Here is a 12,374-nt window from a genome sequence, read left to right on the forward strand (position 1 = left end):
TATCGGACCGTGCGAGATTAGTATATAAAAAAATCAAATAACGTTACGTGCTGGTTTTATAAACAGAGACGTTCGAATGTATTTTTAAATCGGGAAAACTGGTTGTTTAATCGTTTTTGCTTTCGCAATTAGTCAAACGAACCTCTAGTTTGTTACTTTGCGATGGAACTTCGTTATTTCAAATGGGACCTCTTATATATTATTACATTTTTTGATTCTGCATAAAATTCTAAGAAGTTTGATGGGTCACATGCGATAGCTTAATCCAACAGTTTACGAGATATTAACAATTGAAAATTGCCCTTTTTTTTGACAAATGAAACTAAAATATTGATTTTTCTTTTAAAATCTTTAATATTATGTAAAAATTAAAATGTCAAGATGGACAAGTGAAAACAAGTTCTTTCATTTTTCATTTCAGAAGTGTTTGGTATTTTGATAATCGGAATTAAACTCTTTATCTTTTGCAAGTGCCGAAACACACCCTTTTGATGTTCGGCATACACCCTTTAAAAATTTTCAAAATTTTTCTTAAGACTAACTCAATATCTCGATAGAGCTTCTTTTCCTAATAAAAATGACTCCAAACGCAAATCTTTCAAACCGTCACAGAGATATTAAATTTATTATTTTCTTCTAAGAATTACTGCGCTATGGCTTTGGGAAGCTATTAAGTCTCTTATAATTTTGCATCCTTTAAAGCGTCCTCTAGCAGTATCAAAAAGAATTTTTCAGATATCTTTGAAAATGGGCGAGTTATGAAACTTCAAAAAATTAATGACCCGGCTCCTTCGTCAATTCTAAACTTTAAACCGCTATAACTTCTGAACCGTTTAAACGATTTTGAAAATTCTTTCAGTATTTTTTTAAGTAAATTAATTGCAATTTATTTTTATTTGTTTTTTTTATTCATTTGCTACTTTTAAACAATGTATCTTTTGCACTCCTCAAAGCGACCTCTATTAGCAGCAAAAACATTTTTTTAGATATCTTCAAAAAAAAAGAGTTATAAGACTTGAACGAACTGCTAACTTTTAACTAACTTTTTCGAACCGCTTAACTGATTTCGAAATTTTTTTTCAGCATCATTTTAACGAAATTGATTGTGATTTATGTTCCCTTCTCTACTTTTAACCAATATGTCTCCTATTAACAACCTTTTTCGCTATTGTATCGCTATCACTAGGAGGGGAGTGTGTGGGAATTGTCGCCACTCTCTTTCCGTTTTGTATTTCTCCCTGCTTGACATTGTTGGCTGTTGACAGTTAAACAAGGAAAAGAACAAGAGACACACGATAATTTTTACTTTGCCGATCTTGGCTGTTTTAATGTGGAAATAAAAGTGCTAATTAGGTTTCCCGGTGTATTAATTGATACAACGTGGAGACAACCCTTTGGACCCCACATTCCTTTCCTTAAAGCGTCCTCTATCAGTAACAAAAAGAGTTTTTTAGGTACCTTTAAAATTACGCAAGTTATGAGATTTCGAAAAATTAATTACCCGGCTCCTTCGCCAGTTTTAATCTTTAAACCGCAATAACTTTTGAACCGCTTAACCGACTTCGAAAACTTTTTCAGCATTTCTTTAAATAAATTAACTTTGATTATGTTTTTTGAGCAGCTTTTTAAGCAAATTAACTATGACCAATTTTTTATGTTTTTCGGCACCATCACCATTTTTAGACAATATATCTTCTATTACCCATTTTTGCATTCTTTTAAAAGTCATTAATCAGCAGCAAAAAAAAAATTTGGGATATCTTCAAAAATAAGCGAGTTATAAGACTTCAAAAAATAAATTAACCAGCTCCTTCGCCAATTCTTAACTTTAAGCCGCTATAACTTCCGAACCACTTAACTGATTTGGAAAAATTTTTCTACAATGTATCCGATTAATTATTTTGCATTTCTCAAAGCGACCTCTATCAGCAGCAAAAACAATTTCTCAGGTATCGTCAAAAATAGGTGAGATATAAGGCGTCAAAAAAGACATTATCCGGCTCCTTCGTCAGTTCTAAGTTTTAAAATCTTTGGAACCACTTAACCGATTTCGAAAATTCTTTTAGCATTTTTTTAAGTAATTAACTGCCATTTATTTTTGTTTTTTTTTTATCCTTCCATACTTTTAAACAATGGGATCTCCTGGGTCCACTATCAACAACAAAAATAATTTCTCAGACATCTCTAGTTAAGTGAGTTATGAATGTACTTTAAAAAATAAATTACCCGGCTCCTTCGCCAATTATAAACTTCGAACGTCAATAACTTTCGAACCTCTTAAGGAATTTCGATTTATTTTTCAACACCCTTTTTAGCAAATTAACTATGATTGAGTTGAGTTTCTTGTATTCTCTTAAGGGTCTTTTATCAGCGGAAAAAAAATTGTTCAGATATCTTTCAAAATAAGCGAGTTATGAGGGTTTAAAAAATAAATTACCCAGACCTTTCGCCAATTCTAAATTTTAAACCGCTATAACTTCCGAATCGCTTAAGTGATTTCGAAAATTTTTTCAGGATCTTTTTAAGCGAATTGATTATAATTGATTTTCATATGTTTTCAATTCAATTTTTAAATTTAATTTCGTTTGACTCCTTCGCCACATTTATGCAACATGTCTCCTATTAACCATTTTGCATTCCCTACGATGTTCTTTACCAGCAGCAAAAAGAATTATTTAGCAATTTTCAAAAATAAGCAAGTTATGAGACTTCAAAAAACTCCTTCGCCAATTCTAAAGTGAACTTTTTAAGCAAATTAACCATGACTCATTTTTTATGTTTTTCGGTACCATCACCACTTTTAAACAATATACCGTAAACCGGGGTTACTTTGTCACCTTTTGAACACATTTTTACTTGTAACTCCGGTATCCTTGGGAATTTGGGTGGCCAAAAATTATGAGTATACCGACGAAATCATCCTCTACAACTACGACTATGCTAATTTTTTTTATAAAAAGCGATTTAGCTAAAAAAAAATATATTGATGGTGACAAAGTAACCCCGTGGTTGGGGCTACTTTGTCACAAAGTTTTATTAACGTTTAAAACACCTTAAACGACGTTATACTGACAAAGAAACCCCAGATATGGGGCTAAAATATATTGGCGTGTGTCATATAGCTAGGTACCTAAGTACCTAATTTTTTTTTAACATCCAAATGGTGAAAAACACGAAAAATAAACAACTTGCTTATACAAAAGTTGAAAAGTATTTATTTCTAGTAAACAAACCAGAAAACAAAACAAGAAAATAGAAAACAAACTTATACATACATTTTGGTATCGGTAGGTAGTAGGCAATTAATGCCTAAATAAACAGGAACTTTGATACACAACCTTAATGCTGTAGTAAACATACGAAAATATTCAACTTAATATAAACTCAACAAAACAAAAAGTGAAAACTTCACTGAGGTTAATCAATACGGCACTAAACGTTAAGGCACTAGACTTTAGTTAGGCACATATTCGTCTGTATGATAGGGATCTTCATCCGAACTTCTGATCTTCACATCTATCACAAATGAAATAGGGATCCCTACTATCATTATTACAGATGCCACAGATCCATTTTTGGCATTTGCAGCATTTTATTTATTCAACTCGATATTTGTAGTTATCCCACAAACACTTACAGATGCCACATTTGTTTGAATCATCTATTTTTCGTGTAGATTTTCTTAATGGGAGATTTTTTTCTTTACCCTTAACACCCAACTTTGATTTATTTGTTGCGCTCTTCGAATTTCGATGGTTCTGCATCATCATCGACAATATTCATGGCGCTCTCGCCTACTTCTGAGGAGGTGATGGACGAAACATTTTGCCCTGGTTCTATTTTTTTTCCTTGTTTTCTTTTCTTCTCGGGATTTTGAACTCCCCTATGTTCTTTTAACAACTCAACTAAACTTTCGTCTAATGTTCTCCCAATTTCTTTTTCCTAAACAGCAGTATCGGCAAGTTTTCGTAGAACCGCTTGCGCATTACATGGATATAAGCCGGTGGTGCGAAATCCTAATATTAAATTTCGCGACACTGTGTCACTAATGGCCACCCAAAATCTGTTCAGTAAAATGGGAAATTGTTCTTTTGGAATTGAGCCCAGATATCGACTTTCTCTTCGCCAGCTTTCGAGAATATCACGCCATCTCTTCTTCATTAGTCCGAATACCGCCACATCTAATGGTTGCATTAGATGTGTGGCATTGGGAGGACACGGGCTCATATATATATCATGTTCTTGTGCTGCCTGTATGACACTTGGAGCAAAATGGCTGGCCAAGTTGTCTCCTACGAGGATCACTGTTTTTCCAGGTTCTCTTGTTCTTAGGACATGCGGAAGTAAGATTTCCTTAAACCATATCTCGAATAAGTTGGCGTCAAACCAGCCACTTAGACTATTTTTGTAAACTGTTCCTGGTGGGCCGCCTTTACACCAGTTTTCATAAATATTATTGGCTTTATATACCACCATGGGCGGCAACAAGACTCCACTGGCGCTACCGCAGACCATTATGCTAATGGCTGTCCTGGAATGATTTTAGACACGTTCGACCCTTTTCGAGTTTCGTGGAACAATGACTTTTCTAGCACCGGGGTCATCAGTGACGTTTGTTTCGTCATAGTTATATATATGATCCCCACGAGAGTCTAATAATGCAGGTGTAATATTTGCAAAAAACTTCAAAACATCATCTTGGTCCACTGAGGATCGGGATCTTTTGATATTCGAGGCTATTCGAACAGATAAATTGTTTCGTTTGATGAAAGCACTAACCATATCATCCCCAGGGGTGTTGTCTTTTAATACAGGTATAACAATACCCTTTTTGTCAAGGTATTTTTTATTAACAGCCTTTGTTAGTGGAAATCCCCATTCTGCCACGACTCCCAAGGATCTTGATATTAACCCTTCTTCTTCCTTACTGAGGACTGTCGGATGTCCAACAGACTTTGAGTGCCTTCCAAGGCATTTATAGACTAGAGTTATGCGTGGGATCCTATAGGTTTGGGCCGCTAGTTTTTTGCTCATGCCCACTTCGAACGGCCTCCACTGATTTTTCTAAATTTTCTTCGCTATAGTTGGTATATGGCCGGCTGCCAGGGGTTTTTTCGTCCTCATGGTTTAATTAGTTACTTGGATCTGTAACAAGAGAACTATCATTATAAAGATTACAAATAGGGGAAGTCTTTATCTCCAAGAAAAATGCATGTAGGACACTTAGGTAAATGTATTATGCATTTCGGCTGTGTAAACAGCCATCATCAGATACAGAACATTACAAAAAACATATACGTTCACCAAATAAACCAAAAAATTACCCGTTATCGGGAAAAAAACAACAATAAAAAAAAAATAATAATAAAGAAAAAAATCCCGATAACGGGTAATTTTTTGGTTTATTTGGTGAACGTATATGTTTTTTGTAATGTTCTGTATCTGATGATGGCTGTTTACACAGCCGAAATGCATAATACATTTACCTAAGTGTCCTACATGCATTTTTTTTGGAGATAAAGACTTCCCCTATTTGTAATCTTTATATACGCATTCTCCTACAAAATATGGACTTCTATTCAACAACTATCATTATGTTTTAAATTGCACATTTTTCCCTTCATAAAAAAAACAATGGCGCGCTACTGGACGTGACAAAGTTACCCCGGGGTGACAAAGTAACCCCGGTTTACGGTATTTCTTATTAGCCATTTTTGCATTCTTTTAAAAGTCTTTTATCAGCAGCAAAAAAATTTTTTGGGATATCTTCAAAAATAAGCGAGTTATCCGATTTCAAAAAACAAATTACCCAGCTTCTTCGCCAATTCTAAACTTTAAACTGCTATAACTTCCGAACCTCTTACCTGATTTTAAAAATTCTTTCGTCATTTTTTTAAGTAAATTAACTGTAATTTACTTTTGTATTTTTTCGATCCTTCGATACTTTTAAACAATGTATTTCGTAGGTCCACTATCAGCAGATATCTCTGAATTTCTGAATTCATATATCTTTAGAATTAAGTGAGTTATGTAACTTTAAAAAATAAATTACCCGGGTTCTTCGCCAATTATAAACTTTGAACGGCTATAACTTTCGAACCTCCTAAACAATTTCGATTTATTTCTCAGCAAATTAACTATGATTCATTTATTATGTTTTTCAGCACCTTTGCTACTTTCAAACAATATATCTCCTATAACCATTCTTATATTCCCTTATGTGTCTTTTATCAGAGGAAAAAGGAATTTTTCAGATATCATTAAAAATAAGCGAGTTATGAAAGTTCAAAAAATAAATTACCCAGATCCTTCGCCAATCAAAAACTTCAAACCGTTATAACTTCCGAACCGAGTTTGAAAATTTTTTCACGATCTTTTTAAGCGAATTTATTATGATTTATTTTCAATAAAATTTCAAATTTAATTTTATTTGACTCCTTCGTCACCTTTAAACAGCATGTCTCCTATTAACCATTTTGCATTCCCTACAGTGTTCTTTATCAGCAGCAAAAATAATTATTCAGCAATTTTTAAAAATAAGCAAGTTATGAGACTTCAAAAATTAAATTACCCGGCTCCTTCGCCAATTCAAAACTTTAAAACGCTATAACTTCCGAACCGCTGCACCTATTTTGGTAATTTTTTCACAAAAAGAATTTCTTAAATATCTTTAGAATTACGCAAGTTATGAGATTTTGAAAAATTAATTACTTGGCTCTTTCGCCAATTCTAATCTTTAAACCGCAATAACTATTGAACCGCGGAACTGATTTCGAAAACTTTTTCAGCTTTCTTTTAAATAAATTAGCTGTAATTATGTTTTAATTAACGAGCAAATTAACAATTTAATAAGCAAATTAACGAACACTAATTTTTTATGTTTTTCGGTACCATCACCACTTTTAAACAATATATCTCTAGAAAAAAATACTGTTGTGTTTCCAATTATTTGTTAGTATTTGGGTGTTTTTTCATTGTTTTAAATATATTTATAATAGTTTCAATTCCATGTTATCCAAACAATTTAACCCTTAAATTCAAGATAATTACAGCTACGCAATTAAATTTTAAATACTTTATATCTCTATTTAATGATATATTGTGTCCCTCCAATACTGATATAAGCATTAATTTAATGAAAGCATTTATGTAATTTTAATATATATCATGCTTTTCATTGAAAAAAATATACTATTTATTTGATAATTAAAATCATTTGCTACAAACACATTATTCAGTAATTAATTTAAAATAAATTTATTTTCTTTAAAACACAGCTATTACTGTCACAATACACCATGTTATTAATGCAATGTCTAAATTGTTCACAGAATTACCCAGTAGTATTGGGCCAAAGACATCTTATATTAACTTCAATGATCCTTATCATTAACTCAACTACTTTGTACTCCCGTAGATTGGTATATAATTTGGATCTACCAAGTAGCGTAAATCTGTGCGGCGTGCCTGTGTGGAGGTGTCCTGTCGCTTTGTCACTTGTCATTTTGGCTTGTTTGTTTCAAAAAGCAGCATTATCGTCCCCGCGCCTGCACGTTAATTTGTGTTCGTGCTAATTTAAATTGTGTGTTGTAGATCCATAATATTAATAATTATAGTGCGATGGACGAGTTTTTAAAAAAAAAAACATGATTTAGAGGAGCTTATACCTATCTTTGATGGTAAGTACCTACCTCTGTATGTAATACATAATGTCAGACATGGTTGCAGTTTTCACGTTTTTTTAATAAAATTTGCTTGTAGATGCCTGTCTAAGACAGGATTTGAGGATCGTGTTCTTCTCAGCAAAATACATTTGAATCTACTGACTATTTAAAGTATCAATTTGATAGTCCTTTTGATATCACTTATTATAATATGAATTGCTTCGAAGTTAAGTGGTTTGAATAAAATGGTATTAAGTACAGCATAAAAGATGTATTTTACCATAGTGAAAAAAAAGTATACGTTATAATAAAAAGTATATTAAGTTACCCACACTGATACAAATATAAGTTATGCAATATGTGAAATACTTACTATGACAGGCATAAGTTCACACTTCCGAGCTCATATAGTAAAGTAAACAAATAAATATATTTGTTTAAATCTAAATAATGTTAGTTCTTTTCCTACTGTCATTCGTTATTTAAATAGCTTAAATCTTGTAGCACTTCCAACTTTTCAGATATGAGAATAAATATAGGTACCTACTGTTAGATATAAGATATTTATACCAAAGTTCCAAAACAAAAAACTATAAATATTTATTTACAATTAATTGGATCACAATGGATTTTCCGGTCTCGTAGTTACATCTTTAGTATATACTTAAGGTCACTTGCAAGTAGTTTTAGTTTAGTTTTAATCTCCTCCCGAAGATGCTAACATCGTTAGCGAAACACGTGTCGAAAGTAAAATAAAGAGTTTTGGTTAGTGGTAAAACTGTTTTGTGATTTAGAACGTGTATGTACATATACATATAATAGAAGAATGTCGAGAAACCTTGAAACAATAATGATTGCACTGGTCACCTCATTTTGGTTTTTGCAAGAAAACTTCCTTATACAGGGTGAGTTTTTTAAAGTGTTACAATGCGATATGTCAAAAACGGCTGCAAATTTTTTTTTGACATTTTGGTGACTTTTCAAATATACCGGGGGGCACTTTTTGTGATATTTTTGACATTTGTCCCTTCACCCCCCTAAGAGGGAGGGAGGGTCACTTCCTTATTTTAAATGGAATGACATGTTTTTTATTCTTAAATACGAATCTACATAAAATATGAAGTCTGTTTACAAAAAATTTTTTAAAATGCTCTGCTGGTTACGGAATTATGATCAAAAATGTTTTGATTAAATTTAGAAATAATTCGAATATCTTACTACAATAAAAACAAATTATTTCCTACTTTTTAACTATTTATCGTCTATGTATTATGCCTAAGGAGCTGTTCGAAGTGGCCGCCTTTGACTTCCAAACACTTTCTTGACATGAGTTTCGTACCCGCTGTAACATTGCTGGTGTCACTAATGAACAAGCAAAACGAATCCTGTTCTTCATGTCCTCTGGAGTTGTAGGTGCACTAGCCATTACTTTGTCTTTTATAAATCCCCATAAAAAAAAGTCAAGGGGGGTCAAATCTGGCGAACGAGCAGGCCAGTTGACAGGACCACCTCGACCAATCCACCTGTTTTTAAAAATCTCATTTAAATAAGTACGGGCCTGTATGGCATAATGGGGTGGAGCTCCGGCCTGCTGAAATCATACGTTAGGATTTAAATTTTGGTTTAGTAGACGAGGTAACTGATTTCTTAAAAAATCTGTGTAGACCTGTCCATTTAAATGACCTTGGAAAAAATGCGGACCAATAACTTTATCCTCGAAAATACCACACCATACGTTCACAGACCAGGGATGTTGATTTGGTAAAGTTCTCATCCAGTGGGGATTATTTGCTGCCCAGTAATGCATGTTGTGCCTGTTTACATTTTAGAAAAACAAACAACCAAAACTTGAATATGTTCTAATTTAAATAAGTTAAATCTTACCTGCCCGCAATTATTAAAAGAAGCCTCATCAGAAAGGTAAAGGGACAAATGTCAAAAATATCACAAAAAGTGCCCCCCGGTATACTTGAAATGTCACCAAAATGTCAAAAAAAAATTTGCAGCCGTTTTTGACATATCGCATTGTAACACTTTAAAAAACTCACCCTGTATATTATATAAATGAATAAATTTATTTGGTTTTGTATATTTTCAGTTCCTGTTTTATTTCTAGTCTGTTTCCTGTTCCTGTTTTCCTAGTGGTCTTAGAAATTAAGGAAAATGTTTTTTATTTTTTTGACTTTTGGAACAAAAGTTTATGTTTAAATTGTCTATAAAATTTGAAACTGAATTCACAGGTTTCTTTTTTTGACAAATAAATTATTATGTTAACTATTTGATTTTTTTTAATTCCCATTTCAGCTTTGCGATGTTTCTATTTAATTTTAAAGTGTACATAATAGTGTATAATCAGTAATATTATGCTTTATTACAAATAGATATAAAACATGACGTTTCGTCTCTGTTTCTTTTCTTTCTTTCTTTTTTTGTATAACTTATATGTAATAGGCCCTAAAAAAATTTTTGACCTTTTTTAGCTGTCAAATTGAGAAAGTCTTGTTTTTTTTTGTCATGTTTTATATTTATTTGTAATAAAGCATAACTGATTATAGGTTGTACTTTTGGAAACTTTGTGGAACTTTTTTTGGATTTCTTTCTCACTAACTCAAATACCTACAGAGTGATTATGAGCCTATATGTATAAACTTGAAAAGTTATTGCTGATAACAAAAATAATGACTAATAATGAAGAAAAAATGACGGTAAAATATTTTTAGATTCTAAAATAATTTGGGTTTTTACGAAAATTTGTATGAACTTTATGAGGTGGAATTTTATTTATAAAGAATGTTTTTTTTCAGCGATGGAATCAATTGATTACAACTTTGACATAATCAAAATGGTTTAAATGTTAAAGGTTTCCATCGATAAATCCATGACTGAATAAAAAAATCGCCCTTTATAAACAAAATTCCACCTAATAAAGTTGATAATTTTTTGTGAACAAAAAACAAATTATTTCAAAATCTAAAAATATTTAACTAACATATTTTTTAATTTTGAGTTATTTGTCATCAGCAATAATTTCCCAAGTTAATGCGTATAAATTAAAAATCACCCTGTATTTAGTATAGGATTACACCAATTAATAAAATATTTCGGATAAAAAATCAATTGTAATTAATTTGAATCCAGATACCTATAATGTCAATTATAAGTTTTAATATCCTCAATTTTAATGAGCAATTTTTGCAAAATTACTAATTATTCTGACAATTAATGTATTAAATTCTTCCAATTGTAGTTAAGATTGGGGCAATTATGAATCTGACAAAATTCAAATACATACTATAATTCATTATTTTATAATGCACTACACTGGTGATCTATGAAACAACATGAGGCATCAAAACAATTCAACATGCGATCCTAATAAAAGAACCATAAAGTTAAGGCAAAAAAAAGTATTTTCAAATCAATTATAAAGTACCCGTTTAATTCAATGAAACCTTGTAATTAAATCTTTCATTAAAATCCGATAACATCTTGTCATTGAATCCAAGATATGATATAATTAGTTACCAAATTTAGACTTGTAGTTGGATAAAACTCTACTGTAATTGAGGAATACTGAATGTAAGAAGTCATTGAATCAAAGCACAAGTCTTTGACAAAACGACAGATTTTTTTGTGTTACCCATTTTTGCATTTTTTTAAAAGTCTTTTATTAGCAGCAAAAAAAAATTTTGGGATATCTTCAAAAATAATTGAGTTATAGAATTTCAAAAAACAAATTACCCAGCTCCTTCGCCATTTCTAAACTTTAAACTGCTATAACTTCCGAACCTCTTACCTGATTTTGAAAATGCTTTCGGCATTTTTTTAAGTAAATTAACTGTCATTTATTTTTGTATGTTATATATATCTTAAAAAAATAAATTACCCAGATCCTTCGCTAATCTTTAAACCGCTATAACTTTCGAACCGCTTAACCGATTCCAAAAATTTTTTCAGCATCTTTTTAAGCGGAATAACTATAATTTATTTTTATTTCCTAAGTTGTCCTTTATTAATACCAAAACGAATTTTTCAAATATCTCTAAAAATAAGCTTTGAATAATTTGATGGGTCACACCGTAGCCGATCGAGAGTTCTAGCCGTGACACTGGTTTCGTGGCGTCAAAATTGAAGCCGAGATTTGGTGGCGCACGCCGTACAGTGGAACGACTAAGTGGAGATACCGCGGGACCTAATATTTTGCATTTTACAAGATAATATATTTTTTTTATTATTACGTATTTTTAGGTATATGATAAATTTTTTAAATATTTTTTATTGTTTACTTTATTGGAAAAATATACATAAGCGGTGTTTCAAATTCGTCTACCCTCAAAATACGAAAATGGATAATTTACCCGAAAGTTGCACATTATTTACTTGTAAAAGAATATGCCATATAAAAAAATATAAATATTATATTTTATGTGGTTTTGAAGATTATTGACAAAAAAAACAAATTTTCAAAAACTTATTCTTGACACTTTTGTGGGTTATCTTGGTTGCTATGGGAAAGTTTTTGCATTGCTGTATTACTTTTTCGTAAAAATGTTAATGCCGAAAACAAAATTAGGTAGGTACCTACGCCAAATTTTTGTTGCTTATTTAAAAAATCGAAAATTTGAATGATTCCGAAAATAATCAAAAAAAACCAAAAAAAAAAAATTTAAATCCATTTTAATTTTTTCTGAGCTTAAACAGGAATGCAGC

General features: G+C 31.5%; 1 protein-coding gene across 4 annotated transcripts in view; it reads left to right on the forward strand.

The window, feature by feature from the left end:
* Positions 1–12,374, forward strand: part of LOC126750302 (A disintegrin and metalloproteinase with thrombospondin motifs 9-like) — a 354,367-nt gene that overhangs the window by 218,646 nt on the left and 123,347 nt on the right. The gene's annotated exons all lie outside the window — the stretch shown is intronic.

The sequence above is a fragment of the Anthonomus grandis genome, chromosome 2, assembly GCF_022605725.1.
Source record: "Anthonomus grandis grandis chromosome 2, icAntGran1.3, whole genome shotgun sequence".
Taxonomy (NCBI): domain Eukaryota; kingdom Metazoa; phylum Arthropoda; class Insecta; order Coleoptera; family Curculionidae; genus Anthonomus; species Anthonomus grandis.